General features: G+C 36.5%; 1 non-coding gene across 1 annotated transcript; it reads right to left on the reverse strand.

The window, feature by feature from the left end:
- Window positions 1-4,116: 4,116 nt before the first annotated feature.
- LOC122295232 lies at window positions 4,117-4,220 on the reverse strand. The gene has a single exon (XR_006237895.1). It is a non-coding gene; the product is annotated as a small nucleolar RNA R71 (small nucleolar RNA).
- Between the last annotated feature and the right edge of the window lie 1,780 nt (window positions 4,221-6,000).

Genomic DNA, 6,000 nt, shown 5'->3' on the forward strand with positions numbered 1-6,000 from the left:
TAATAGACAAAGGTTGAAACCATTTTTGGATGATTTTACTCCAGAGGTTGAGTCCACTACTCTGGAGGATCCTGCGTATCAGAATTAATTTCTGATTCCTCATTGTATATACCGTATGTGTTTGTTTTGTTTTTCCTTTTTTTGTTTTCTTTTGTGTTTTTAACTTTGACAGAAATCTACTCCTTGTGTGCACTCGAGTATCTCAGGTGAATTCTTTTCTCTCTGTTTAATCATTTTCGTCTCAATATATGTTCTGCAGTGTTTATCTTGCTCCAATTCATGTCTGTATAGCATACATCATCGAATATTCAATTGCTGAACATTGAGGACAATGTCACATTTAGTTGGGGGAGGGTTTTCGGTTAAAATTGTGTTAAAATTCTCTTAAAAATGTGTTAAAAAAAATAATAAATAAAAAAAAAAAGATTTGTTGAGGTCATGAAACATGTGGAATGTAGTGCAAATATGAGTATATGTCAAAAGAGGGACTTATCCATTTTATTTAGTTGTTAAACCAAGGGAAAGATGTTAAAAGTTTTGCTAAAACACACACAACACTTACCAGGAAGGCCTAGAAAGACTACATTGAGTCATTGTTGGTTGATTTACACTTCAATTGTTTGAGACTCTAATGAACCATATCCTAATGGCTTAGGAAGAAATCTGAAATGAATTAAATGAGAAAAAGGGACAAGCCAGGGATCCAAAAAAATAAAAAATAAAAATAAAAAAATAAAAAAAAAATCCTTTAGGTAGACTAGTGGTAAGGGCTGACTTGTGAAAGTGTGGGTAGGCGCACATTCATAGGTCCGATTCCCCCACTAGGAAATCTAAAAACATAAAAAAAAAACAAAAATTATGTTTGTGTAGTGGAAAAGGCTGCCTATTACCGGGGTCCTTACAAAAAAAAAAAAGGTGCCTTTCAAAGTGTAATAGCGTGAAAGCCGCCACTACAATGGTTTTGAATTAGAGTAAGACCATGTGGTTTTCTCAGATTGGTTGTTGTGATTGAAATTGTTAATGTCTCTTGGTTGTCGATCTTGGAATTCTAACCCCATTCCCATGCACTTGAAAGAAAGCAAGCTTTGTTACATGTAATTCCCTTGGTTGATTATCTAAGTTGTGTATAAATCTCTTAGTTGATACAAAATTCATATTAATCTATCTCCAGTGTTCTTAAACTCAACAAGTCTATTTCATAGCATGTGATTTTTTTTTTGGATTTTTTGAAATTGTAGTTGGTAATCTCACCTTTGCATGAATTCATTCGCTTTGTTTGCTAGAGTCTAGCAATAAGCTAGTTGGGGGGTGTGATGAAACGCTAAAATTGCATGATTAAGTTACTTAAGCGAACAAATTGTTTAATAAAAATGATTTAAGTACTTAATTATGCAATAGATCACATTACTTGATTCAATTGATAAATTCTAGTATTTTGGTGCTTAAAAAGATTTATAATGCAATTGTTTCACATGAAACAAGACAAGCACCTCACATGCATGCAACACAAACTCACACATGCTAAAAGCAAACAAACTCACTCGGACATCACATGCACACAGCTGGACCCACAACAGCACTCAAACAAATCGGTACACATGCAGAACAGAAAGCAGAAAATTCAACCATGCAGCACATCACATGGACAACAACTCACACTTGCAGCAGCACATGTACAGCAGCAGAAAAATCCTTCAAAGCAGCAGACAATCACGCTGGAAAAGAATCACATGCCAACAACATACTATTCGGACCAAGATGCAGAAAAACAGATGCAGAAAACAGATGCAGAAAACGTGGACCTACAAACCAGCACATGCACATGCAGAACAGAAAAAAACAGACAGCACACCAATGCAGAAAAGCCGGACAGCAGTTTGGAAGAAAAGCAAGGGGGCAAGCAGCTGTTTTTCTTGACTTTTATCTTTCATTTTTCTGCTTGCTTTCGGTTTGGCAGCAAGAGCTGGAGAGTTTGATGTGTGAAGAAAGTGAGGTGCCGTGATTAAAGGGGAGTGAAGAGTGGGAATTCGGTGGTGATTGATGGAATAAATTATTGTGATTGGAGGAGTGGACGACTATCAGCAGCTATATATATATATATATGATGCTGGACGTGTAGAGGGAGGGGGAATCGGTGGAAGAGAGATAGAGAGACATTGAGGTGGAAGTAGGTGTGAGGATGTGAGGGAAATTGAAGAGATCGGTGCAGAAGTGTCGGCCAGAATTTTATTTGTTTTCTAGCTCTATTCTTGTATGTGCAACGTGTGAGTGGAAGAAGAGATGTGTGGGGTCGGTCTGAAGTAGAGAGGAGATGTTGTGCTGAAAGTGAAAGAAAGCAGTCGGTCAGTGCATGATTATAGTGAGGGTGAGAAGAGATGTGTGGGGTCGGTTTGAGTAGAGAAGGAAAGTGCCGATTGGTTTAAGAGTTGTGAAAGGAAAGAAAGCAGTCGGTTGCTTTTCCAGGGGAGTAGACGGGCGGAAGCTCTCTTTCCAGCTCTCTCGTTTGGACTTCTCTCATTTTATTTTTTTTTGGTTGCTTTTCGTTCTTAGCATTTTTTTTTTCCAGAACTTAGTTGGCTGGTTTTCATTTTTACTTGTTTTTTTTTGTTTAGTTTCTTTAGGACGGACAGGACTGAATCTCCCTCTAAGTTTTCATTCTTTTATTTTTCTTAGTGGCTTCTTCGTTCTCTTTGTTTCCAGACCTGGAGAACTTGGGTCGGCTGGTTTGGATTTTACTCTATCTTATTTCACGTTTTACGTTTTTACGGTATTCAATTTTTACTTCTTGATTGGTTGGCAGCTGGATTATTTTAGTTTTATTATGAAAATATTCATTTGATTTCCGTGGCTCATTTCATGAGTATGGTTGGCTAAATTTTCATACTAAGGTTAGAGGTGAAGTTTAATGATTTACATATTGTTTCCGAATCCACGTAAAATCTATTTTGCGAGCTTGATTGATTGAAAGATTTTATTTGGATAATTTGATTATCTATATACTCGTCTTGATTCATTGTGATTTCCGAATACAGTGAATGCTTGAGGAATCCCTATGGTATTCAAATAGATTTGTAAATGTTTTAATCATCAATCGTTCACGCTCAATCATAAGCGTCTGTTTTTCTCGATCTTAAATGCTAAATCTACCAATTAAACAGAATCATTATTCTAGTTTAATTGAGGTAAATTGATAGGAAACAATATCATAAATTATTAGACAGATCCTCGAAACCTTAGTCTTTTTCCATTCATTTTATCATTTTAGTTTGATTCATTTTATCAATCTTCATTTGATTGCACGTTTCTTTTCGTAATTTTGTTTCATTGTCTGAATTTATTTTCTTTATCACAAAAGTCAATCCCTGTGGATTCGATCCTGTAAGATACTACAACACCTGTATACTTGCAGGTAAAACTGCACGAGATTCTTGATTCATTAATTCGAGTCAAAGTTTAGTCGCAACAAGTTTTTGGCGCCGTTGCCGGGGATTGCAACGTGTGATAATTTTTTTTGTGATAATTTTTTTTACTTTATTGCTTGTTTTGCATTTTATTTTTTCTATGATCAATCCTCTATGATGAATGATCTCGTGGCAACGTGATCAAACGGGTAGATTGAGAAGAGAGGAAATCATTTTAAGTGAATTGGTTGATACTTTGTCAGGTGATTCTAAAAATTCTCAATCTAATACCATGGCTGACAATGGTAGTGTTCATGACGAACTAGAAAATGAAAAGGCACAAAATAATCTGCAAATGAGAACTTTGCGTGAATATTTGCAGCCTACAAGGACAAGTACTCCATCTTGTATGATTTTTCCTACGAATATGGGAAATTTTGATTTAAAACCGGGAGTAATCCAATTACTTCCCAAGTTTCATGGCTTGGATTCAGAAAGTCCTTATTTGCATCTAAAAGAATTTGAAGAAGTTTGTGCAACTTTACAAAACCAAACTATCAATGATGATGTTGTTAGATTAAAGTTGTTTCCATTCTCTTTGAAAGAAAAAGCTAAGAATTGGTTGAACTCCTTGAGACCAAGATCTATTGGCACATGGCAAGAAATGCAAAGAGAATTTCTAAAAAAGTTTTTTCCTACTCATAGGACCAACACTCTTCGCAGAAATATTATGAATTTTTCTCAAAAGGAAAATGAAACATTTTTTCAGTGTTGGGAACGTTTTAAAGAATTGTTGCTAACTTGCCCACATCATGGCTATGAAACTTGGCGCACCATTAGTTTCTTCTATGAAGGTTTAACATCTCAAATGCGTCAGTTTGTAGAAATGATGTGTAATGGTGATTTTCTAAATAAAGATCCTGATGACGCTTGGGACTATTTTGACCAGTTAGCTGAAAATGCCCAATCTTGGGATAACACAGATTGTTCTGATCGGTCAAATAAGCCGAAACTCAGTGCCATGTCTCAAGAAGGTATGTATGTTCTTAAAGGAAATGATGATGTGAATGCTAGGATAGCAAGTCTGACAAGAAAAGTTGAAGCCATGGAACTTAGGAAGGTAAATCCGGTTAAGGCCAGTGAAAAAGAAGAAGAAAATTGTGGCATTTGTGAGATTAGTGGACACCTAACTCAGGATTGTCCAACAATCCCTGCTTTTAAAGAGGTGTTGCACGAACAAGCAAATGTCATGAATTCTTATCGGAGACCATTTTCTTCCCCATATTCGGAAACATATAATCCTGGATGGAGAAATCATCCCAATTTTAGTTGGAGGAATGAGTCAAATATAAATCAAAATCCTCAAGGGCCATCTTCTTCTACTCCTTATGTGCCTCCACATAAGAAAACCCTTGAGGAGACATTACAGACTTTTATGCAGGGGCAAGCCAATATCAACACTCAGACAATGCAGGCCATTACTGAGATGAGAAGTTCTATCAGCTACTTGACCTCTGCATGACATGCTCAAGAAAAGGATAAGTTTCCTGCTCAACCTCAACCAAATCCAAAAGGTAAATTTGAGGTAAGAAATTCAAATCCCTCTGATTCAAAATTTGAACATGCCAAGTCCATCACCACTCTACGCAGTGGAAAAATAATTGATAAGAGTATTTCAACAACGAAAGTTGATGAGACCAACAACTCTTTAAATTCCAAGAGTGATGGTGAACTTGAGAAGGTTGAATTAGATGTGCCTGTGAAAGCCCCAATACCTACACCATTTCCCCAAAGATTGCAACATTCTCACAAGTTGGTTCAAAATGCGGATATTCTTGAAATTTTTAAACAAGTAAAAATCAACATTCCTTTGTTAGATGCAATCAAACAGATTCCTTCGTATGCTAAATTTTTAAAAGATTTGTGCACAGTAAAGCGTACGATGAAGGTGCAGAAGAAGGCTTTTCTCACTGAGCAGGTAAGCGCCATCCTCCAGAACAATTCTCCACCAAAGTACAAAGACCCGGGTTGTCCAACAATTTCCTGCGTGATTGGAAATTTTAAAATTGAAAAAGCTTTACTTGACCTCAGAGCTAGTGTTAACCTCCTACCCTACTCGGTATATGAGCAGTTGGGTCTTGGTGAGCTTAAACCCACCAAGGTAGCACTCCAACTTGCTGACCGTTCAATTAAAATACCGAGAGGGATAGTTGAGGATGTGCTAGTTCAAGTAGGAAAATTTTATTTTCCAGTGGATTTCATTGTTTTGGACACGGAACCTGTATTTGATGTTTGCACTCAAATTCCTATAATTTTGGGAAGGCCATTTCTTGCGACCTCAAATGCTTTAATAAATTGTAGGAGTGGTGTGATGGTAATTTCTTTTGGCAACATGACTTTGGAGTTGAATATTTTCAATATTTGCAAACAACCTGGTGATGATGATGATGTGCAGGAAGTGAATCTGATCCAAACTCTTGTTCAAAATAAATTTGATTTGTCAAGTTTCTCTGACCCTCTTGAGGCTTGTTTGGTTCATGGTATAAACTTTGATGATGATTCTGTGCTTGCATCTATGAATTTTTTGCTAGAATCTACT

Source organism: Carya illinoinensis, chromosome 14 (assembly GCF_018687715.1).
Source record: "Carya illinoinensis cultivar Pawnee chromosome 14, C.illinoinensisPawnee_v1, whole genome shotgun sequence".
NCBI classification, from domain to species: Eukaryota; Viridiplantae; Streptophyta; class Magnoliopsida; order Fagales; family Juglandaceae; genus Carya; species Carya illinoinensis.